Genomic DNA, 25,188 nt, shown 5'->3' on the forward strand with positions numbered 1-25,188 from the left:
ACACATAAAAATTATTTATAAATTTATTTGAGAGAGCACAGTGAGACAGAGAGACAGAGTGAGTATGGGAGCACAGGGTCTCCTGCTACTGCAAACAAACTCCAGACGCTTGTGCCACTTTGTGCATCTGACTTCACGTGGGTACCTGGGATCAAACCTGGGCCTTCAGGCTCTGCAAGCAAGCACCTTTAACTGCTGAGCCATCTCTCCAGCCCAAATGCTTTTATTCTAATGTTCTGATTATTCTAGGGGGATAGAAAAAGATATTTTTGTGTTATTATATATCTGTGTGAAAATCATGTTTTATTCAGGAAATATTTATGAACATTTACTTAGTTAATATTTTAGAAACTCTTAAGAAGTATAAACCTACAGAATTTCATGAGGTTTTCTTTTTTCTTTTTTTGGGGGGGGGGCTGTTTGGTGTAGAATTTGCTCTAGCCCAGGCTGACCTGGAATTTACTATGTAGTCTCAGGAAGGCCTTGAACTCACCGTAATCCTCCTACTTCTGCCTCCTAAGTGTTAGGATTGAAGGTGTATGCCACCACACCTGGTTCTCTTTTTTTGTCTCAATTATAAAAGAAAACTTATTTATTTATTTGCAAGCAGATAGAGTTTATAAAAGACAAACAGAGAGAATGGGTGTGCCAGGCCTCTAACCACCGCAAATGAATTCCAGACACATGCACCACTCTATGAATCTGGCTTTATGTGAGTACTGGGAAATTGAACCTGGGTCATCAGTCTTTGCAGGGAAGCACCTTAACAGCGGATCCATCTCTCCAATCAACTGTTCCTGTTCTTTTCTTTTCTTTCTTTTTTCTCTTCTCTTCTCTTCTCTTCTCTTCTCTTCTCTTCTCTTCTCTTCTCTTCTCTTCTTTCTCTTCTGAAAGAGGGAGAGGGAGAGGGAGAGGGAGAAGGAGAGGGAGAGGGAGAGGGAGGGAGGGCATGCACATGAATTGGAATCCCAGGGCTTCCAGCCACTGCAATCAGACTCCAAGTGAGTGTGCTACCTTGCATGCATATTTCACCTTGTGTGTCTGGCTTACGAGACAAACATAGGTCCTCTTAGACAAACACCTGAACTGCTAAGCCATCTCTCCAACTCTGGTTTTCTTTTTAAATATTTAATTTAAAAAATATTTGCAAGCAGAGAGAGAATGGGTGTGCCAAGCATATAGCCACAGCAAACAAACTCCAGATGCATGTGCCACTTTGTGCACCTGGTTTTATGTGGGTATTGAGGAATCAAACCTGGAATCATTAGGCTTTGCAGGCTAGTGCCTTAACTGCTGAGCCATCTCTCCAGCTCCACCTTCTCAGTTATTTAAATAGGTTATTATTTATTAATATGTAAAAAGATTGTAATAGTTTGCAGAATGAGGCTTAGGGTTTAACTTTAACGGCAGGTTTACTATTTTCTTCTGAATTACTATGGAAGTGTTCGTTTCTTTCTTGAGAATTCATTTCTTTTGTTTTTCAGGAATATGTTGTCACTATATCACAAGCACTTGGAATGTCCAATGAGACCTGTACCAGTGTTATTGGAGGCAGGGGTTTTGTGTGGGCTTTGTCTGGGCTGCTTGGCTTAATTTCAGTGAGCCTGGTATTAATGAGACAAAGGTCAGGAGTTCCTTTTAGCTTTAGTCTACATAATGGCCAGGGAGCACACCTCTCACTCCCTCCAGCTGTCTTGGAAATTCCTCGGTTGTCATTGGTCACCAAAGTGACTGGATGAGGGTGGACTTTTATGCCCCTGGAAAAGTTTTGAGGATACTTTGCTTAATGGTTAGGAACTCTGATAGCCTGAGTTAAAATTTTTTTAAAATTTATTTTTATGTATTTTATTTGAGAGTGAGAGAGAGAGGGAGAGAGAATGGGCATGCCAGAGTCTCCAGCCACTGCAAACAAACTCTAGATGCATGTGCTACCTTGTGCATCTGGCTTACGTGGGTCCTGAAGAATTGAGCCTCGAACTGGGGTCCTTAGGCTTAACAGGCAAGTGCTTAACCGCTAAGCCATCTCTCCAGCAAAATTCTAACCCTATGAGTTTGGGAGAGTCCCTAAACCTCTCCAAGCCTCTATTTCCTTATATTGGAGAGCTTAATATTTGGTGTGGGCAGGTCCTATTGTTTTCCTTTTATGAGGGGATCTGGCCACTTTGACCCGTGGCTCCCCACTCCTCGACTGCAGCAGTGTTAGGCTGTGACAATTTTCATTTACTTGAGTCTTAAGTGAGAATACAGTTAGCTTTTCATGAAGTTAAATCTATTGAATTTAAAAGATCTTTTTGCTACAGTCATCAAATTTGGTGGGAACATATTCAGTTCCTTTTTGTATTCACTTACTTATTTATTTGAGAGAGGGAGGGGGGAGAGAGAGAGCGCTCGAGAGCGCGATGAAGCAAGCACATACCAAGGGCCTCTAGCTGCTGCAAAGGAACTCCAGACACATGTGCCACCTGTACATCTGGCTTACGTGGGCCCTGGGGAATTGAACCTGTGTCATTTGCCTTTGCAGGCAAGCATCTTAACTGCTAAGCCATCTCTCCAGCTCTCAATTTTTAAAAAATTTATTTATTTATTTGAGAGAGGGAGAGAGAAGATGGGCATTCCAGGACCTCCAGCTGCTGCAAATGAACTCCACATGCATGTACCACCTGTGCATCTGGCTTATGTGGGCCCTGGGGAGTTAAATCTGGGTCCTTTGGCTTTGCAGGCAAGTGCCTTAACCTCCAAGCTATCCCTCTAGCTTAAATTCTTTTCTTTTTTCTTTTTCTTTTATTTTTGAGATAGGGTCTCACTGTAGCCAAGCTGACCTGGAATTCGCTATGTAGTCTCATGGCGATCCTCGTATCTCTGTCTCTCAAGTGCTAGGATTGAAGGCTTGTGCCATCATGCCTGGCTTTGCAAATTCCTTTTTTTTTTTTTCAAGGTATGGGCTCATTCTAGCTCAGGCTGACATGGAATTCACTATGGAGTCTCAGGGTAGCCTCGAACTCACAGCGATCCTCCTACCTCTGCCTCCCGAGTGCTGGGATTAAAGGCGTGAGCCACCACACCTGGCTTTGCAAATTCCTTTTTTAAAAAAAAATTATTTATTTATTAGCGAGAGGAGTGAATAGGGTGTGCCTGGGCCTCCACCACTGCAAACGGACTCCAGATGTGTGTGCCACTTCGTGCATCTGGCTTTACATGGGGTACTGGGGAATCAAACTCGGGCCCTTAGGCTTTGCAAGCAATCACCTTTAACTGCTGAGTCTTCTCTTTAGCCCCTTAATTCTGTGATGTGATGACTTTGAGAATTCATTTCTTTTGTTTTTCAGGAATATGTTGTCACTATATCACAAGCACTTGGAATGTCCAATGAGACCTGTACCAGTGTTATTGGAGGCAGGGGTTTTGTGTGGGCTTGTTTTTTGTTTTTGTTTTTGTTGAGGCAGGGTTTTACTCTAGTCCAAGCTTAACATGGACCTCTATAGTCCCAGGCTAGCCTCCAACTCATAGCAATCCTCCTACCTCTGCTTCCCTAGTGTTGGGATTAAGGGCATGTGCCACCACACTGGGTAACAGTTGGTTCTTTTGTTGATGGTGTTTTTAAGGGTGTACTTTTTTTTTTAACTTAAAAAATATTTGTGTGAGAGAGAGAGAAAGAGAGAGAATGGGCATGTCAGCGCCTTTAGCCACTGCAGATCAATTCCAGATGCATGTGCCACCTTGTGCATCTGGCTTACATGGGTCCTGAGGAATCGAACCTGGGTCCTTTGGCTTTGCTGGCAAGCACCTTACGCACTAAGCCATCTCTCCAGCCCTATTTTATTTATTTGAGAGAAATAGGCAGATTTGTATATATCTATATATAGAGAGAATGGGCATACAGGGGCCTCTAGCCACTGCAGACAAATTCCATTTGCATGTGCCACCTGGTGCATCTGGTTTTACGTGGGTACTGGGGAATTGAACCCAGATCCTTAGGCTTTGCAGACAAGGATTTTAACTGCTGTTTTTTGTTTTTGTTTTTTTAAGTCAGCTCTCACATGCTGGGCTTGAATTTGGTATGTAGCCAAGACTTGCTTGGAGCTCCTTAATTTGCCTTAGCCTCCTTAGTGCTGGGTTATACAGGATTATAGTAGTGAGCCACCATGGCTTGCTCTGTTTTTTATTTTTGTGTATCTTGGTCAAATAAAAGTTGATAATTCTACGTTGGTACTCTAATCTACTTACCCCCCTGTAAAAAGATTATGGGGGACTAGAGAGATTGCTCAGCAGTTAAGGCACTGCAAAGCTAATGACCCAGGGTTGATTCCCTAGTACCCATGTAAAGCTAGATGCACAAAGTGGCACATGCATCTGGAGTTCATTTGCAGTGGCTAGAGGTCCTGGCACTCCCTCTCTCTCTCTTTCCTTGTAAATAACTCAATAAAAAAGATTATAGTTCTGTGAAATCTGAAGATCTTGGCTTAAATAGTGCTTGAGATAGTGGTGGGGAAGAGTACTCATCAAGTTCAGTGATGTACATCCTGCCCTTTTACCCTACAGAATTGTGTGGTGGTTCTCACTCCTATTGGGAGTGATTTTGTCCTTTCACAATTAATACTTACAGCATATTTCAAAGAACAGTTAAGACCATTTTCTGTTAAGTGCATACAAGTTGCTCCAAATCATTTAAGGCTATATTTCTCAACTCGAACCTCAGGAGAAATCTGGGGTAGTGGGAGGCTGCTGCTTGGGGTGCTACTTTAAGTTACCATGTTGATTAGCCAACAAGATAAATAATTTGGGCTGGAGAGATGGCTTAGCGGTTAAGCACTTGCCTGTGAAGCCTAAGGACCCCGGTTCGAGGCTCGGTTCCCCAGGTCCCACGTTAGCCAGATGCACAAGGGGGCGCACGCGTCTGGAGTTCGTTTGCAGAGGCTGGAAGCCCTGGCGCGCCCATTCTCTCTCTCTCCCTCTCTCTGTCTTTCTCTCTGTGTCTGTCGCTCTCAAATAAATAAATAAATAAAAAAAAAAAAAAAAAAAAACAAGATAAATAATTTGCCTTTGACATAGTTAAGTAGCAGAAATTGGTGTTCCTTTCCCTTTATGCAGAAAAGAGTTGAAGCTAGAGCAAGAAAGGCCTTTTTATTTAATACAGCAAGTAAGCCTTGTACAAATATTCAACATGCTTTCTAGAGAAACAGAATAGTGCAGCAGTGTGCAGAATGGGTTATGTAAGTGGAGCCGCCAAAGCCCTCCTGAGGACACAAACCAATTATTAACATAAGCACTTATTGAAATTGCATCAGCTGTCTAGATGTGAAGTTTACTGACTCTGGTTCACTCAGTTTCTGGGAGGGTCATGGGAACTTAAGGTACAAACCTAGCTTACTGTGGTGGTTTAATTGAGGTGTCACCCATAAACTTAGGTGTTCTGAATGCTAGGTTCCCACCTGATGGAGATTTGGGAATTAATGCCTCCTGGAGGGAGTGTATTGTTGGGGGCGGGTTTATGAATATTTTAGCCAGCTCCCTGTGCTAGTGTTTGGCATACACTCCTGTTCCTGTTGTCCACCTGATGTTGGTTAGGGGGTGATGTCCATCTTCTGCTCATGACATCGCTTTCCCTGACATCATGGAGCTCCACTTCAAGTCTGTAAGCCAAAATAAACCCTTTTCCCCCCCAAAGTTGCTCTTGGTTGGGTGATTTCTACCAGCAATGCGAACCTGATTGCAACAGTAAAGCGGTACTGAGGAGTGGTGTCATTTGCTGCTGGACTTTGTGGGTTTGGCCTTTTGGAGCTGATTTTTAAGAGCAATGTGGAAGGATTTGAAACCTTGGCTTAAGAAATGCCTTGCAGTGCTGCAAGTACAGCTTGATGGATTGATTATTCTAGTCAGAGTTGAAAGGCCTGAATGCAGTAAGAACTATGGACTGTGAGGTTTGGCTTATGACTGGGCTAGCAGTTCGTGTGAGAAGCTTGCTGCTATGCCTGTGTCCTGAGAAGTTGTGCAGGGTTGCTTTGCATAGACTTGAACTGGTGTGAGCAGAGGGATATGGGACAGAAAAAAAAAAAAAGAAACCTTTGGGCCTGAACTGCTGCCCGTTCACCTGCAAGTTATTTGAGACGGGGCCAGCTAACCTGCACTGGGACAACAGGAAGAATGTAGACTCTTGAAGGGGCCCAAGTGCTCAAGGAGTGTCTTGTTCTTTAAAGTCTGCTTTATTTCCCCCTGGATTAACAAATTGGCACCCTACCTGGTATTGTGGAGTATAAGAAATGCAGGAAAGAGAGGGTCATTGAGTTTGCAACATGGTCTTGTGTTTTGGAAATGGCCATGGGCAGTGTGAAGCAGGTTTGCTGGATGCCTGCATGGAGACCCCATGGAGCTTTGAGGATGAACTGTGGGTTGCAGTGGGACCACGAGGTGGCTGCTAAGGAAAGCTGCCGGCCTAGATGAAGTTTTCCAGGACTGAGTAGCCTAGCTGGAGGGGCGGAATTGGAATGCCAGAGACTTGTTGCTGGTTAGAATTATAGGTCTTGGAGATTTGTCACTGGCTAGAGTTGTTGGACTTGAAGCTACGGAGTTTGATGTTTTCCCTGTTGTTTTAAATCTTGTATTGGTTGAATATTTGTTATGCCCACTGCCATCTTTTGCAGTGTGAATGTTTATTCTGGGCCATTATGGGTTTTGGGGGGATATATATATATATTTGGTATTATGGCTCAGTTGGAAGATCTTGGATTTACGGGGATGTATGAAAATCACTGGAATTGATAAAAACTATGGAGACTTTTTTTTTTTTTTTTTTGGTTTTTCGAGGTAGGGCCTTACTCTGGTCCAGGCTGACCTGGAATTAATTCTGTAGTCTCAGGGTGGCCTTGAACTCACGGCGATCCTCCTACCTTTGCCTCCTGAGTGCTGGGATTAAAGGCGTGCGCCACCATGCCTGGCTATGGAGACTTTTTTTGTGGTTTGTTTATTTTTTTTATTTATTTGAGAGTAACAGACAGAGAAAGGGGGGGAGGGAGGGAGAGAATGGGAGCACCAGGGCCTCCAGCCATTACAAGCAAACTCTAGATGCATGTGCCCTCTTGTGCATCTGGCTTACGTGGGTCCCGGGGAATCAAGCCTTGAACCGGGGTCCCTAGGCTTCACAGGCAAGTGCTTAATCACTAAGCCATCTCTCTAGCCCTATGGGGACTTTTAAAGATGGATTGAATGCATTACATTTTATATCATGGATGGTTAACAGTTTATGGGGGCCAGGGGCAGAATGTGGTGGTTTGATTCAGGTGCCCCCCATAAACTTAGGTGTTCTGAATGCTAGGTTCCCAGCTGATGAAGATTTGGGAATTAACCCCTCTTGGAGGGAGTGTATTGTTGAGCATGGGCTTATGGGCATTATAGCCAGCATCCCCTTGCCAGTGTATGGCACACTCTCCCGTTCCTGTTGTCCAACTCATGTTGGCCAGGGGTTGATGTCCACCCTCTGCTCATGCCATCGTTTTCCCCTGCCATCATGGAGCTCCTCTCTGAGCCTATAAGCCAAAATACTACCCCCCCTACCTTTTCTCCCAAAGCTCCTTTTAGTTGGGTGATTTTTACCAGCAATGTGAACCTGGCTACAACACTTAGACTTTTGAATTATGGTTAGTCTTCTGAATCATAGTTAGCATTTAGCTGGACTTGGTGAGACACACTTTTAATCCTAGCACACTCAGGAGGCTGAGATAGGATCATGGTGAGTTCGAGGCTATCCTGGGCCAACAGGCTTTACAAGAAAATGCTTTTAACCACTGAGCCATCCCTCCAGCTCCTTGCTGTCTTAAAATTTTTTTTTTATTATTTATTTGAGAGAGAGGAGAGAAAGAAAAATATATATAAGCATGCCAGGGCCTTCAGCCACTGCAAATGCATGCAGCCCCTTGTGCATCTATCTGGCTTACATGGTCCTGAGGAATTGAACCTTAGTACTTTGGCTCTGCAGGCAAGTGCTTGAACCTCTAAGCTCTCTCTCCAGCCCCTTTCTGTCTTTTTTATTTTTATTTTTATTTTTTTTTTTGGTTTTTCGAGGTAGGGTCTCACTCTAGTCCAGGTGGCCTTGAACTCAACAGCGATTCTTCTGCCTCTGCCTCCCAAGTGCTGGGATTAAAGTCGTGCTCCACCATGCCTGGCTTCTTGCTGTCTTTTAAAAAAAATTGTATTTATGTGCAAGCAGATACACAGCAAGATATACAATATGGGTGTGCCAGAGCCTCTAGCTACTGCAAAGGAACTCCAGATGCATGTGCAACTTTTTGTATCTGGTTTTATTTGGGTTCTGGGGAATTGAACCTAGGTTGTTAGACTTTGTAGGCACGCACCTTGACATTGAGCAATCTCTTCAGCCCACCTTGCTGCCTTTTAAAAAGTATTTATTTATTTGAGAGAGGGAGGGAGAAAGAGGCAGATAAAGAGAGAATGGGTGTCCCAAGGCCTCTAGCAACTGCAAACAAATTCCAGATGCATGTGCTACCTTGTGCATCTGGTTTATATGGGTCCTAGGGAATCAAACCTGGACCCTTAGGCTTTGTAGGCAAGCACTTTTAACTGCTAAACCATCCAGCCCCCTCGTTGTCTTTTTTTAAAAAAAAATATGTTTTATTTATTTGAAAGACTGAGGAATCTAACCTGGGCTATCAGGGTTTGCAAATAACCCCTGAGACAGTTCTCTAGCCTCTCTTCCCTCTTGAATGCTGAGATTGAAGGTGCAGGCATGTGCCATTAATCTGGAGAATTTGTTTATTGGAAAAAGTCTTTACCTTAATCTCATTCTGAAGATGTTTTTTCTGCATGCACTCTAGATTGGTTTTTCTTTGTTCATTACAGATTATTCTGTTCTGGCTTTTATTGCTGTTGTAGAATCCACAGCAAGTACCAGCATAACTGACATTCCTTTATAGGGTGTTTTCTTTTTTTTTATTCCTTTTTTCAAGGTAGGGTTTCATTCCAGTCCAGGCTGACCTGGAATTCACTATGTAGTCTCAGGGAACTCACCATGATTCTCCTGCCTCTGCCTTCCAAGTGCTGGGATTAAAGGCGTGCACCACCACGTCTGGCTATATGGGGTTTTTTTTGTGTTTTTGAGACCGTGTATCTCTGTGCAACTCAGGTTTGCCTTAGACTGGCGGCAATATAAACATGAGTCACCACACCTGGGTGGTAATGTATTATTATATTATTATTATTATTATTATTTTTGCAGTAGTGAAGGTTGAACCCATGGCCTTAACACATGCTAGACAAGTGATCTACCACTGAGCTATATCTCAGGCCTTGGTTCCACTCCTCGCTCCCTGAGATAGGGTCTGAATTTAGCCTACCTAGGCTGACCTACATCTCACTCTGTAGTTTCAGGCTGACCTTGAACTCACAGTGATCCTCCTACTTCTGCCTCCCCAATGCTGAGATTAGCCCTGTGTTACCATACCTGGCTAGTTTTCAACTTTTTTTTTTTTTTTTTTTTTTGGTGTTTCAGGGTAGGCTGTTTTTGGTGTTTCAGCCTAGGCTGTTCTGGAATTCACTATGTAGTTTCATGGTGCCCTCGAACTCATGGTGATCCTCCTACCTCTGCCTCCCAAGTGCTGGGATTGAAGGCATGCACCACCATGTACGGTTCAACTTTTTAAAAAAAATTAATTTAATTTAACTCATTTATTTGAGAAGAAAGAGAAAGAGGGAGAATGGGTGTTGCCAGGGCCTTTGGCCAGTGCAAAGGAACTCCAGATGCATGTTCCACTTTGTGCATCTGGCTTATGAACCTGGGTGTTTTGACTTTGCAGGCAAGTGCCTTAACTGCTAAGTCATTTCTCCAGCCCTAGTTTTCAACTTTGTACTTACTATTTTCTCCACTACAATTAATATTGCCATCTGCAAGTATTATCTTACTTTTTTCTTAAAAATAGTCTAGCTGGGTGGGCATGGTGGTACATACCTTTAATTCCAGCTTGGAAGGCAGAGCAAGGTAAGGAGGATTGTTGTGAGTTTGAGGCCAGCCTGAAACAAAACAAAACAAAACAAAAAACTAAATCTAGGCAGGTGTTGTTGGTAGAGCACTTGCCTAGGACGCATGAAGGCCTATGCTCAGCCCCCAGCACTGTATAAAACTGGACATGGTAGCACATTCTTATAATCCCAGTACTAGAGAGGTAGGGACAAGAGGAACAGAAGTTCAACATCATCCTTAGCAACGCAGAGTTCACAGCCAGCTAGCTACCTGAGACCATGTCTGAAATGCTCCCTTCAGCCCCTCCAAGGAAAGGTCATCCAAACAAAAACAACCAACCAACCAAGCACCTGTTAACATAAAAATGCACAAAGCACTCCCCCTCCAAAAATAGAAAAACTAAGTAGTGATAGTTTATATTTTTATTAATTTTTTTACATTTTTTTGTTTATTTATTTATCTGAGAGCGACAGAGAGAGGAAGAGGCAGAGAGAGAGAGAGAGAGAGAGAGAGAGAGGGAGAAAATGGGCATGCCAGGGCCTCCAGCCACTGCAAACAAACTCCAGACACGTCCGCCTCCTTGTGCATCTGGCTAAAATGGGTCCTGGACAATTGAGCCTTGAACCGGGGTCCTCAGACTTCGCAGGCAAGCACTTAACTGCTAAACCATCTCTCCAGCCCAGTTTTACTAATTTTTTTAAAGACAAGGTCTTGCTATGCAGTCCTTGCTGAACTGGTACATTGTAGGCCAGACTGGCTTACTCATGGTAATTCTGCTTCAAGTCACTCAAGTGCTAGGATTACAGATGTGTATCACCATGCCCCAATAGTCTTGTCTTAATCTGTATAGTGCATTTTATATATATTTTGTAATTACATTTTATTTGTATTTGAGACGGGGTGTTGCTATGCTGCCCAGGTTGGCATGGAACCCACTGATCCTCTAGTTTCCACTCCCTGAATGCTAGATTATAGGCATATGCCACCCATGCCTGGCTCATGATTTGATTTAATTAAATCAAATGCCTTGTACTTGCAGCAACTTTTGCCGGAGCTCTTGTGATTACAGGCATGAACCAGAACACTTTTTTTTTTTATGCGAGAGGGGAGGGGGAGTAAGTTGGCACGCTAGGGCCCCCAGCTACTGCAATTGAGCACCAGATGTATGTGCCACCTTATGTGCGTGTGCAACCTGGTTTACATGGGACCTGGAGAGTAGAACATGTGTCCTTAGGCTTTGCAGGCTAGCACCTTAACCACTAAGCCATCTCTCCAACCCCACACTTAGATTTTATGATTGTACTTACTTTATAGTTTTAAAATTAAGACAGAACTGATGTGAGGTAAGCAGTGTGCCTGGGAAATGGCTCAATGGGTAAGAGCTCTTGTTGTTCAAGTGTGAGGACCTGAGTTGAAGCTCCAGCACCCACATAAAAGGCTGGGCATGGTCATTCAAGTCTGTAACCATAGCACTGAGGGAACAGAGACAGGAGGATTGCGGAGCCTAATGGAAAAACAGCGAGCTGCAGGTTTCTCAAGAGACTGTCTCGTAAGATAGAAGAAAAAGAACACCCAATTATCTTCCCCTGGCCTCTGCACATGTGTGTGTGTGGCACATGCATCTGCACACATGTCTATGCCATATAGATATCCCCCCCCCACAAACTAAGGAAAAAAAGCAGTGAAATTCAAACCCTGTCATTTGTAAGTTTCTTTTCCTTGTTTATAGCTGCCTTTAAAATTGTTATTAATGTTTAAATTACTTTTAAAAAATATTTTTACTGGGCTGGAGGGATGGCTTAGTGGTTAAGACATTTGCCTGCAAAGCCAAAGGACCTAGGTTCGGTTCCCCAGGATCCACATTAGCCAGATGCACAAGGGGGTGCATGTGTCTGGAGTTCCTTTGCAGTGGCTGGAGGCTATGGTGTGCCCATTCTCTTTCTTCCTCTCCTTTTCCTTCTCTCCCCTCTCCCTCTTTCTCTGTCAAATAAATAAAATATTAAATAAAATAAAAAAATATTTTTATTTATTTGTGAACACACAGAGAAAAAACTGTGTGTGTACACCAGGGCCTCTTGCCAGTGCAAAGGAACTCCAGACAAACGCACTACTTTGTGTATCTGGCTTTATGTGGATACTGGGGAATCAGACCTGGGCCAGCAGGATTTATAAGCAAGGGCCTTTATTCTCTGAGCAATCTCCCCAGCCCATAAATTACTTGCTCTATTGAATGAATGAATAACATAAACATGAACTGTTGGCTGAAATAGCTTGCAGAAATGGTAGTAATTCTATTGTAATTGTATTTTATATTACAAGGAATGTAGACTATGTATCTGTATAATAAATATAATTGTTGAGTTCTTAAGTCTCATATGGAAGGAGTTCCTGATATTTTGCATAACTTTAGCTGTTTTCAGATAGAAAGTTTGCTAGATTTTGCACATAGCAAAGAAAATTTAAATTTTAAAAACATCAAGTGATAAAGGTTAGTGAGGAAGATTTTTAATTTTCTTTCTTTTTTGTTTTTTGGTGATTTTGAGATTGGTCTCACTCTAGCCCAGGCAGTCCTGGAACTCACTCTGTAGTCTCTGTAGGCCCCAGCCATGAGGCTTTGAAGGCAAGTGCCTTAACCACGGAGCCATCTGTCCAGGCTTGTTCTTCTACCTCTCATTCTGAGTTACTGCAGGAGGGACTTGGGTATTGAACAACTTAGGCTATTGAAGTCAGTAGTTATGGCAAAGTTACTTCGTATCAACGTCCATGTTAGTCATTGAATGTATTTTCTTTCTATCCTTTCCCTTTCTCTTCCTTCCCTTCTTTTTCTTTCTTCTCCCCCTTCTTCCTTCCTTTTCTTTCAAAAAATTAGTTATTGTCAGGTGTGGTGGCACACGTCTTTAATCCCAGCACTCTGGAGGCAGAGGTAGGAGGATCACTGTGAGTTCGAGGCCACCCTGTCACTACAGATGAATTCCATGTCAGTCTGAGCTAGAGTGAGACCCTATCTCGAAAAACCAAAAACCAACCACCCGGACAAAAAAATCAGTTATTTACTTGCATATGTGTGCATTATGGGCATATGCATGGGCGCATCAGAGCCTCTTGCCACTTAGACACCCATGCTACCTCTTGTCTAGCTTATGTGGGTAGAATTGAACCCTGACTGGCAGTTTTTGCAAGTTAAGTGCCTTTAACTGCTGAGCCATCTTCACAGCCCCTTTCTTTTCTTCTTTTTAATATATATGTATGGTCTTAGGCTGACCTCCAACTCATGAACTCCATATGCATGCACCCCCTTGTGTATCTGGCTTACATGGGTCCTGGAGAATTGAACTGGGATCCTTTGGCTTTGCAGGCAAATACCTTTACCGCTAAGCTCTCTCTCCAGCCTATCCATCCATCCATCCCTCCATCCATCCATCCATCTATCTATCTCACCACCTTCCCCAAAGTAGGGTCTCACTGTAGCTCAGGCTGACCTGGAATTCACTTTGTATTCTCAGGGTGGCCTCAAACTCATACAGTGATCCTCCTACCTCTGTCTACCTAGTGTTGGGATTAAAGGTGTGCACCACCACACCCAGTTTAATAATTTTTTTTAATTCATTGAGTTAGACAAGGGAGGGGAAGGGAGAATGAATGTGCACCAGGGCCTTTAGGCTTTGCAAGCATTTTAACCTCTAAGACATCTCTCTAGCCCCTTCTTGTTAAAACAACAAAAACAATTTTTAAATTTGTTTGAGAGAAGAGAGAAAGAGAGAGGGCTGGAGGGATAAATAAATAAATGGAATAACAATTTTATAAGCCAAGTGTTGTGGTGCATACATTTAATCCCAGCACTCTGGAGGCAGAGGTAGGAGGATCACTGTGAGTTCGAGGACACCCTGAGAATACAGAGGGAATTCCAGGTCAGCCTTGGCTAGAGTGAGACCCTACCTTGAAAAGCATTTTGTGTGCGTGTGTGTGTGTGTGTGTGTGTGTGTGTGTGTGTGTGTGTGTGTGTGTAGAGAGAAAAAGGGGCTGGAGAGATGGCTTAGCAGTTAAGTGCTTGCCTGTGAAGCCTAAGGACCTGGTTCAAGGCTTGATTCCCCAGGACCCACGTAAGCCAGATGCACAAGGTGCCACATGCATCTGGAGTTTGTTTGCAGTGGCTGGAGGCTCTGTCTGGCGCGCCCATTCTCTCTCTTTCTCTTCCCCCTCTTTCTCTGTTGCTCATAAATAAATAAAAATAAACAAAAAATTTTAAAAAAAGAGAAAGAGAGTGATTGGGCATCCCTCCGTCCTACCCTCCCACTCTCTCTTCCCTCCCTCCCACCTTCCCTTCCCTCCTTCCTTCCCACCTTCCCTCCTCTCCTTCCTTCCCTCTCTTCCTTCCTCCTCTCCTCCCTCCCTTTCTCCTTTTTCTTTATTTTTTAAAACATTTTTATTTATTATTTGAGAAAGAGTGAGAAAGAGAGGCAGGTAGAAAGAGAATGGACACCCTAGGGCGTCCAGCCTCTGCAAACAAACCCCAGACACTGGTGCCACCTTGTGCACCTGTCTTTACATGGGTCCTGGGGATTCAAACCAGTGTCTTTTGGATTTGCAGGTAGGCGCCTCAACCGCAAAGCCATCTTCCCAGACCCTTTCTCACTCTCTCTCTCTGCTTGCAAATAAATAAGCAAATAAAAATATTTTTTAAAAGATGAGTTAAATCTGAAATACATTGTAGATGCTCTATGTCTTGAAGTATCAAATATTCATCTGTGGGCGGGGGAGAAGGCTCTGTGGCTAACAGCACTTGCTTGCAAAGCCTGATGTCCCAGGGTCAGTTTCCCAGCATCCACATAAAGCCAGACACAAAAAATGGCACATGTGTCTGGAATTGGCTTGTAGCAGCAAGAGGCTCTGACAAGCCCATTCCCTCCCTCCCTGACTCCCTCCCCCCCCACATACATGCACTGTAGCCATAATTGAAATCTGTAAATATGAACAAGCACATCATCTCATTAATAAACATGTTTCCTCAATTTTATTCTATACCAAATAATTTGTTGTTGTTATTGTTTGAGGTAGGGTCTCACTCTAGCCCATGCTGACCTGGAATTCACTAGGTAGTCCCAGGCTGGCCTTGAATTCACAGCAATCCTCCTACCTCTGCCTCCTGAGTGCTGGGATTAAAGCTGTGTACGATCACACCCAGCCAAATTATTTTAGAGTAACTTTTTAAGTGATTTATTATCAGTAATGATTTGATTAGTATACCTATTTATTATCTACTTATGTAAAACTTTTTTAGGCAAAAAGGGATTGTGACTACAAAAAGTTTCAGAACTCCTGATTTGTAGTATATATCCAGTTTTGTTTGCTGCTTTAAAAAGAGATTATATTGAGTGTTTTCCTTTTTCTTTTGCATTATGAGGATTGAACCTAGGTCCTTGCAAAGTGTTCTCCCAGTGAGCTGTGTTGCTAGTGGCCATGTTAAGTGGGTTTTTTTTTGTTGTTGTTTTTCGAGGTAGGGTCTCACTCTAGCCCAGACTACCTGGAAGTCACTATGTTGTTTCAGGGTGGCCTCGAACTCATGGTGATCCTCCTACCTTTGCCTCCCAAGTGTTGGGATTAAAGGCATGTGCCACCACACCTGGCTTAATGTTAAGTGTTTTGGTAAAACCATATATTATAATAAGTATTTCTTGTTTGTAATTTGTTGCTGTTATAGGAAATATTACAGAAAATGCTTTTAATAAGTATGTTTCTTTATGTTTTTAAGATAGATTCCCAGGTGGGATATATTTTTATTTTTAAATAAAAGCATATGAATTTTTAGTGTTTGGTACATTTGACTAAAGTGCTTCTCAAAAGAATAGTATTACCAATTGATTATCCTTGTTAGATTGGATATTAGGGTTACTTTTTCTTCCTAACTTAACAGATTAAAAAGGCACTTACTTGACTGTTCTAATTTTAGAATACATTTTTTATGTAACAGTTTTTCCATAAAGAGTAAAGTTGGTTGTAATGTCATAATGACATGAACTTTTAAAATGTGATGTTTCTTTTAAGGAATTGGAGAAGCATTTTATTATCTGTGCCAGCATGTAACAGTTCTAAGTTGGATGTTGAATCAGCAGATACTTCTCTTTAGTTTATAGTTTATTATCTATAAAATATTTATCAGTTTTTATCTCAGTCTGGATCCTTGTTGATCTTTTCTCCTGTCTGTTCCCTGCTTAGAGAGCTGTTCCTTCCTCCAATGGTACTATGCCAGCACCTCATTCATTTCGCCTGTGTTTTTGTCAGCTTCAGGTGCCTGGTCATACTGACATGTTAATATCTATCTATCTGTCTGTCTGTCTGTCAGTAAAACTGCTTGGGCCAGAGAGATGGCTTAGTGGTTAAGGCACTTGCTTGTGAAGCCAAAAGATCCAGGTTCAATTCCCCAGGACTCACATAAGCCAGATGCACAAGGTGGCACATGCATTTGCATTTTGTTTCCAGGGACTGGAGGCCCTGGCACACCCACTCTGTCTCTCAAATAAATAAAAATAAAATATTAAAAACAAATTTTTATTTATTTGTAAGCAGAGAGAAAGAAAGAGAAAATGCCTGGTGGGTGGGGAATGGAGATTATGGGCACACCAGTGTCTCTTGCCACTGCAAACATACTCCAGATGCAGGTATCTCTTTGTGCATCTGGCTTTATGTGGTTACTGGGGGCTCAAACCCAATCAGCAGGTTTTGCAAACAAGTGCTTTTAACTGCTGTGTCATCTCCCTAGCCTGTAAATAATGTATTTTGATCATAATTCCTTTCCCTTTTTGTCCTCTTGTCCCCATTTTCTCTCCTCCTCTTACTGAACCCTTTCTTCTTTCAGTGTCCCTCTTCTACTTTTTAATTTTTAAGTGCAGTTGTTTATTTTTAGTGTATTTTCTTGTAACATACAGAGCAATGGGTTTCATTATGGCATGTTCATGTATATGTGTGATTATACATGGGTTTCATGTGTCTTCCCACACATCCTTCCCATTTTAGTTTGTTCCCGTCTTGCCTCACTCAGTCCTCCTATTTTCTTTCTTTATTATTAATTTTATTTTATACATATCATAACAGGTTGTATGCTTTAATTCTTTTGCCTCTGATCCTGTTTCCCTGAGGTCATGAAGACCTCATTAAGTAAGGGTCTGTGGAGTAGGGCAGGGAGGACTATGTTTCAGGGTGTTCCCACCCACTCTGGCTGTTACTATCTCCCTTCCCCCTTCCGCAGTATTCCCTGAGCCTTGGCAGGTCTGTTGGCAGTGTGATTTAATGTTGAGTTCTTTGTAACCTCTGAATTTCTGCTTTGATAGGTATTGATTGATCACGTGTCTCTCCCCACCACCTTGGAGCTGGTTGTCAGGTTAGCAATAAATGTCGCCACTTTCTCTGCAATTTCTCCTGGCCCTTGCAGATGTGGTATTGGTGGCACATGTCATGGTGGGCAGTTGGCTATGTTTTTGTCTTATTGGTGGATTTTGGATCTTTTCCATTTTCTCTTCCATCTGTAAAATAAAACAGATTCTGCAACCAAGAGAGAGCAGCTTGGGTTAAAGGGGGTATGCAGTGTTATTTGAGAGACTTTTTGGTGTGCAAGCCCACTCTTCTTCTCCAGAGAGCAGTGGGGGATTCTTTCTGAAGTCTGAGTTCTCTGACCATAAGATTCTGACTTGGTTTCCAGTACCAGACATGAATTCTCTCCCATTAAGCAGGTCTTATGTCTAATCAGAGAACAGTTGGTTATCCACAGAGATCACTGTTGCATAAGCATTATTTGACTAGCTGGTTGATTTCCTAGTCTGCAGGGTCTCCTGCTTATTCATGCTATTATTGTTGACCATTGTCCTCCAGCAGCTTCCATAGGGCTTTCCAACACCATGAGTGGCTTGCCGGGAGGGAGCTAATTTCTCTTTTGGTTCCAGCATGATATTCTATTGTCCTATGAATGCAGCCTGTGGTGTCTTTAGCAATACCTTTTAACTCTGGCAGGTAATCAAGTGCTTTTTTTTTTTTTTTCTTTTCAAGGTAGCCCAGGCTTACCTGGAATTCACTATGTAGTTTCAGGGTGGCCTTGAACTCAAAACAATCTACTTACCTCTGCCTCCCAAGTGCTGGGATTAAAGGAGTATGCCACCATGCCCAGCTTCAAGTGTGTGTGTATTGTTTTCTTTTTTTAATTATTTATTTTATTTATTTATTTGAGACTGAGAGAGGTAGAGAGAGAAAGAGAGAGAGTGCGTCAGGGTCACCAGCCACTGCAAACGAATTTCAGACGCATGTGCCACCCTGTGCATCTGGCTTATGTGGGACCTGGGGAATCGAACCTGGGTCCTTAGGCTTTGCAGGAATATGCCTTAACCTCTTAGCCATCTTTCCAGCCCTTGGGTGTTTTTTTTTTTTTTTAATTTATTCATTTGCAAGCAGAGACAGACAGACAGACAGACACACTGCAAATGAACTCTGGATGCATGCACCAGTATGCACATCTGGCTTTTTAAATTTTTTTTTTTAAGTATTTTTATTTATTTATTTATTTGAGAGCGACAGACACAGAGAGAAAGACAGATAGAGGGAGAGAGAGAGAATGAGCGCACCAGGGCTTCCAGCCTCTGCAAACGAACTCCAGACGCGTGTGCCCCCTTGTGCATCTGGCTAACGTGGGACCTGGGGAACCGAGCCTCGAACCGGGGTCCTTAGGCTTCACAGGCAAGCGCTTAACCACTAAGCCATCTCTCCAGCCCACATCTGGCTTTTTAAACAAGTGCCTTTGACCACAGCCATCTGTCCAGCTCCCATCTTCTTTCTTTCTTTAATTTTTTTTTTTTCAAGGTAGGGTCTCACTGTAGCCCAGGCTGACCTGTGATTCACTATGGAGTCTCAGGGTGGCCTTGAACTCATGGCAATACTTCTACCTCTGCCTCCCAAGTGCTAGGATTAAAGGTGTGTGCCACCACACCCAGCTTCTTTCTTTAATTTTTAAGATAGGGTTTCATGTAGTCCAGGCTCATCTCAAATTATATAGCTGAGGTTTGTCTTGAACTTAGTTCCCCCCTCCTCAAGGTCTCAGCAGCTCAAACTTGTGATCATTCTGCCTCTTGAAGTACTGAAGTTACAAACATGAGCTTCCACACCATGCTTATGACCTTATACGTCTGATCCTTCTGTCCCCACTTCCCAAATGCTGGGGATTATAGGTGTGTACCACTGTGTCTAGTTTATGCAGTACTTATGATTATTGAACTAGGGTTTCATGAATTGTGGGGAAGTACTATAACCAACTAGTCTATATCCTTAGCTCAAATATTATATTAGAGGAGTACACAATCAGATAACAACAAAAGACAACGAATCTCTTGAAGCAAAATAAGTTTTTATGGTCTGGGGAGCAAACCCAGCATCTTTTTTTTTTTTTTTTTAAATGACGTCTTAGAGCATCTTTCAAGGTGTGTAAGTTGCAGCTTGACAGGTGGAAGTGGGGAGGATTAATGGGAAGTGAAGACTCTACTCTTTTTTTTTTTTAAATTTTTTATTTATTTATTTGAGAGCGACAGACACAGAGAGAAAGACAGAGGGAGAGAGAGGGAATGGGCGCGCCAGGGCTTCCAGCCTCTGCAAACGAACTCCAGACGCGTGCGCCCCCTTGTGCATCTGGCTAACGTGGGACCTGGGGAACCGAGCCTCGAACCGGGGTCCTTAGGCTTCACAGGGAAGCGCTTAACCGCTAAGCCATCTCTCCAGCACAAACCCAGCATCTTATACATGCTAGGCTTTATTGCTTCAGTCCTCAAACAAAATTTAAATTTAATATTTACTAAGTGCTAGTCACTGTGCTTATGTTAATTATTTTAATTAATTTTTTTTTGAGGAGAACTTTTATTGAAACCAGTCATACATGCCTGTAATTTTTGCACTTGGGAGGCTAAGTCTGGAAAGTCAGAATTTTGAGGTAAACCTGGTGTATGTAGCAAGGCTGTGTCTCAAACAAAACAAAACAAAACAAAACAAATGAAAAAAGCCTTCAGAATTAATAAACCGACAAAAGCTCAAGAACTTGCCTTTGTCAGGCCAGATGCTTGTTGTGGACCCGCTCTTAGGCACATCCTGGCAGGAGCTCTGCTGTCATTTGCATTGTCTTGAATCCTCAGGCTGGCATTTCCAGTTTCCATTCCCAAGATCTTAAAGCAGCACTTAGCCAAACTGAACTGTCTGGCTGTCCAGACCTTCTCTTAGGCCTGGGCATTACTGTTTCTAGGGCTCTTCTGCATAGTATTTGTTTTTTTTTTTTTTTAATTTTTAACTTTTTTTTCGGAACCAATTTTATTTTTAATTTTCAAACATTTATTTACATGTGTGTGTTAATTAATTATACATATAAATATGCATTTAAATATACATATACTGTTTGAGGTAGGGTATCACTTTAGCTTAGGCTGTCCTGGAATTTATTCTGTGGTCCCAGGCTGTCGTTGAACTCACAGCAATCCTTCTACCTTTGTCTTGAGTGTTGGGACTAAAGGTGTATGCCAACATGTCTGGCTATTCTCAGCACTTTGTTAAAATTTTTTTTAATTTTAGTTTTTATCTTTAAATATTTATTTGAGAAAGAGAGAAACAGAGTAGATATTTATATAGAGAGAGAAGGGGCACACTAGGGCTTCTAGCTGCTTCAAATGAACTCCAGATGCATGTACCACTTTGTGCATCTGGCTTTATATATGTAGTAGGGAATCTAACCCAGACCAGTGGGCTTTTCAAGCAAGTGTCTTTAGCCACTAAGGCACCTCTCCAGCCCACTTTGAGTTTTGAATCTCCCCAGTAGTCACTGCCACCTGCAGAAAGAAACTTCCCTGACCAAAGTCCAGGTCAACACTAATCTATGGGCAGAAGCATAAATAGATGGCAATTTAATGCTTACAACATGTTTAGCCAAATAGCAGCTCTACTCCTCTATTAATGGTGCCACTATTGCATTAGTAGTAGGCACATCTTGTCTGGCTGGTTAGTTATGTAGTTTGCAGGGTTCACTGCTGGGTAAGACTGTTGGTGAGTCCTCCTGCTGTCCCACCCCCCAGCCCAGCAGCCTGCATAACACTTTCCAGTCCTAGGAAAGTTAGCCAGGAAGGAGGCTTTCAGCTCAGTTCTGGCTTGATTTCTCAATGTCACACAACCGAAACATGTGGCGTCTTCAGCAATAAGGTCCGACCATCTAGTTCTATTAGGCAACAAAAAGTGTTGGCACAGTCTGTATTGCTTTAGGGCCTCCCTGACCAGCAAGTCATTGAACATTAATTTTGAAATGCTACAGTTAAAGGTCTCATGTATATAGAGAGTATATAATTGAGAAAAATGATTAGTAGGAATGATAATAATGATTTGAGATAGTTATGTATTGATCAAATGAGAGACAGAGAATGAGTAAATGAATGATTTACCAGGGCCTGTTGTCTCTACAAATGAACTCCAGACACATGTGCCTTTGTGCATCTGGCTTTATGTGGGTATTGGGGAATTGAATTCAGGATGGCAGGCTTTGCAAGCAAGTGCCTTTAACCATTGAGCAATCTCTCCAGTATGTATGTATGTATGTATGTATGTATGTATGTATGTATGTATGTATGTATGTATGTGCGTGTGTGTGTGTGTGTATATATATATACATATATATATATATATTTTTTTTTTTTTAAGGTAGGGTCTTACTCTGGCCCAGGCTGACCTGGAATTAACTATGTAGTCTCAGGGTGGCCTTGAACTCATGGTGATTCTCCTACCTCTGCCTCCTGAGTGCTGGGATTAAAGGTGTGTGCCACCACACCTGACTCCCAGCCCCATGTTTCGCATTTTCTTTTTTTTTGGGGATAGGATCTCACTCTAGCCCAGGCTGACCTGGCACTCTGTAGTCCCAGGCTGGCCTTGAATTCACAGCAAACCTCCTTCCTCTGCCTCCCTAGTTCTGGGATTAAAGGTGTGTGCCACCATGCTTGGCAAAATGTAACTTAAGTATTCATAATAATTATACATTCTTTTTATCATATTTCCTCCTGAGGTCAAGACTTTTCCTTGTGGGTGTTGCCTATTTTAATAATCCACATCCATGAGGCATTATATGTTAAGTATCCTAGTTGTTTCCTTTCTAATTATAGAAGAGAAAGAACTTGCCAGGCATGGTGGCCTACGCCTTTAATCCCAGCACTTGAGAGGCAGAAATAGTAGGATCGCAAGGCTACCCTGGGCTAGTGTGAGACCCTACCTTGAAACAAACAAACAAACAAAAAACAAAAAGTTATTCAAGTTCTTTCATTTTTTTCTTTCTTTCTTTTAGTGTTTTTTTAACTATTTTTTAAATTTTTTAATTTTTTATTTATTTATTTGAGAGTGACAGACACAGAGAGAAAGACAAATAGAGGAAGAGAGAGAATGGGCGCGCCAGGGCTTCCAGCCTCTGCAAACGAACTCCAGACGCGTGCGACCCCTTGTGCATCTGGCTAACGTGGGACCTGGGGAACCGAGCCTTGAACCGGGGTCCTTAGGCTTCACAGGCAAGCGCTTAACCGCTAAGCCATCTCTGCAGCCCTTTTTGTTTTTTTTTTTTGAGGTAGGGTCTCGTGCTATCCCAGGCTGACCTGGAATTCACTATTGTAGTCTCAGGGTGGCCCTGAATGCACGGTGATCCTCCTACCTCTGCCTCCCAAGTGCTGGGATTAAAGGCATGAGCCACCATGCCCGGCTTTGAATAACTTTTGTATTATATTGTAATGTATGGAATTCCTCTGGTTCTCTTCTCTCTTCTCTTCCTCTTCCCTTCTTCTTCCCCTTCCTCTTCTCTTCCTCTTCTCTTTTTTCAGATGGATGTTGCCTTATTTCCAGACCTGTCTCAAATTCTTAGGCTCAGGTAGTTTTGCCTCAGCCTCCCAAGTAGCTGGGACTATAGGCGTGTATGGCTGCCCCTAGCTTTTCTGTAGTTTTATGGTAAGCATAGAGGAGTGAGTCCTTTATTTTTTAAAAACGTACACCTAATTTTATAATAACTTAAAAACTAATTGTTCTTTGAGTCTTTTAGAACTTTTTATAGAAACATCTTTCCACTCAATTCATTGGTTTACATTATCTTAAATTACTTAATTACAGTAACAAGTATAGTTGGCATGAAGTGGTTTGTGAACAAAATAGTTAGATCTTATTAACCACCCTATTCATTTGTGAAAGAAGGAAGGTAGGGACATATTAAGAAAGTGTTTTATTTATGATTTAAGGAAGTAGTCTACTACTAGACTTTCTGTATAGTCATCAGTCCAGATAGGACATCAGGGAGTGATTATGTGGGCATTGCAGGGCTCTGTTAGATCCCCTCCCCTGCTCCCAGATAGGGTCTCACTCTAGCCCAAGCTGACCAACAATTTGCTATGTAGTCTCAGGGTGCCTCGAATCCACAGTGATCCTCCTACTTCTGTCTTCTGTCTCTCAAGTGCTGGGATTAAAGGTGTGTGCCACTATGCCCAGCTGGAACACTTTTTGGAATGCGTTTTTTTGATACTAATTTTTAATGATGTAGAAGTGGGTACTATTAATTATATTCCAGGGTACTGCTTTTTAAGTCTCTCCCAATTCATATGTTCTCCCTCACCCCTCTGAAATCTACACAGTTATATATTGCCTTTCATAGAGTGAAGTTTTTAAAAGAAACAGCCTTCTAAAATACAGTAATTTTATTCACAGAACACAGAAGGAATTCAGCAGATGTTTGTGGAATGAATGTGTTGCTGAATGTTGGAATTCAGTAAGTAGAGAGGAGTCAAAGATAACCTGTCGATTTTGAGATGATGAATGCTTATAAAAGAAGATTTGGCTGGCTTTTGATGGTGAGTTTGGCAGTGGGTTGGGGTATGTGGAGTGATCCAGAAGAACATGTGTTGGATTTTCCAAGTTGAAACATGTAGTTTGAAAATTTGGGGTCAGCAAAGAGTCTAGGAAATGTGGAGAAAGAATTGTTTTGACTTAGCCATTGTTCTGGTCACAGTAGTTTCTGACAATTTGGTTTTTAGAGGATTATTACAAGATTCATTATTTCCTTCTTTCATTTCTTTCTCTCTCTCTTTCCTCTCTCCCTCTTTCTAGTATGATTCCAGTGCATTTACAGTCGGAAGGGAGACAGAGACAGGTGGTTTCCTGGGAGTTCACAAGTGGGATAGTAAACAAGAGACCCTGCCTCAAATGAATGGAAGGCAAGGATCCACATGAAAGTTGTCCTCTGACCTCCTCATGTGCCGTTACAGAAAGACAGTTAAAAAATTAGTTTGTAAATGAAGAGACCAAGATTTTATAACTAGAAGCCCAAGTGATTAGAAAGCTATTAAGTTTTTCATGAGATGATTATTATATACTTGCTCCCTAAATTGCATGTGTCCTGTGCTTGTAGGAATATTGAGGTACATGGCAGAGGAGATGAAAAGAACTGTGGGACTAGAGGCATTGAGTCAAATGAGAACCAAAAGAGAGCGATCATGTTGTAGAAGTCTTACAGAGGTGGGTGAGATGCTACTTAAAACACAGGGAACAGTTTGTGGTAGCTTGAACTTCAGTGTGCATTCCTGAGCTAGGCATAGTGGCTCACCTTTGTAATCTCAAACCTGGGGAAGGCTAAAGTAGAAGGATTGCTACTGAGTTTGAGGCCAGTCTGGGTCACAGAGTAACTTTCAGGTCAGCCTGTGCTACAATGAGACCCTATCTCAAAACCAAAACAAAATAAAACATGTTGGCATGGTGGTGCATACCTGAGGCTCAGGAAGGAGGACCATGAAATCAAGGACAGCCTGGGCTAATAACAAAATCCTATCTCTACAATTAACCAATAAATGGAGGATGACAAGAACAGAAGGAAAAAGAAACGCAATCCTACATAATATTATACACATTAAGTGCCTGGATTCTGGCTTTAAAAAAATTGATTTATTTGAGAAAGAGAGAGAATGGATGCGCCAGGGTCTCTAGCCACTGCAAATGAACTTGATGCATGTGCTACCTTGGACGGCTTACGTGGGTGGATGCTGGAGAATTGAACTTAGGTCCTTAGTGTTTGAAGGCAAGCTCCTTAATGTCTAAGACATCTCTCCAGCCCCTCTGGTGATTCTGCCAATTCACATTGATCTGTGTAGATTGATAACTTTCTTGCTGTTTTAACAAGGTCTAGAATATGAACCATTACTCTTAAA

General features: G+C 42.2%; 1 protein-coding gene across 4 annotated transcripts in view; it reads left to right on the forward strand.

Moving 5' to 3' along the window:
- Window positions 1-25,188, forward strand: part of Frs2 (fibroblast growth factor receptor substrate 2) — a 154,604-nt gene that overhangs the window by 35,378 nt on the left and 94,038 nt on the right. For 2 of the 4 annotated variants that reach the window (XM_045151874.1, XM_045151876.1), the window contains exon 3: window positions 23,696-23,838. The exons of the other annotated variants lie outside the window; for them this stretch is intronic. The gene's annotated coding sequence lies outside the window, so the exon portion shown is untranslated. The remainder of the gene's footprint in view (window positions 1-23,695; window positions 23,839-25,188) is intronic. 4 annotated transcript variants of the gene reach the window in all.

The sequence above is a fragment of the Jaculus jaculus genome, chromosome 6, assembly GCF_020740685.1.
Source record: "Jaculus jaculus isolate mJacJac1 chromosome 6, mJacJac1.mat.Y.cur, whole genome shotgun sequence".
In the NCBI taxonomy this organism is placed as follows: Eukaryota; Metazoa; Chordata; class Mammalia; order Rodentia; family Dipodidae; genus Jaculus; species Jaculus jaculus.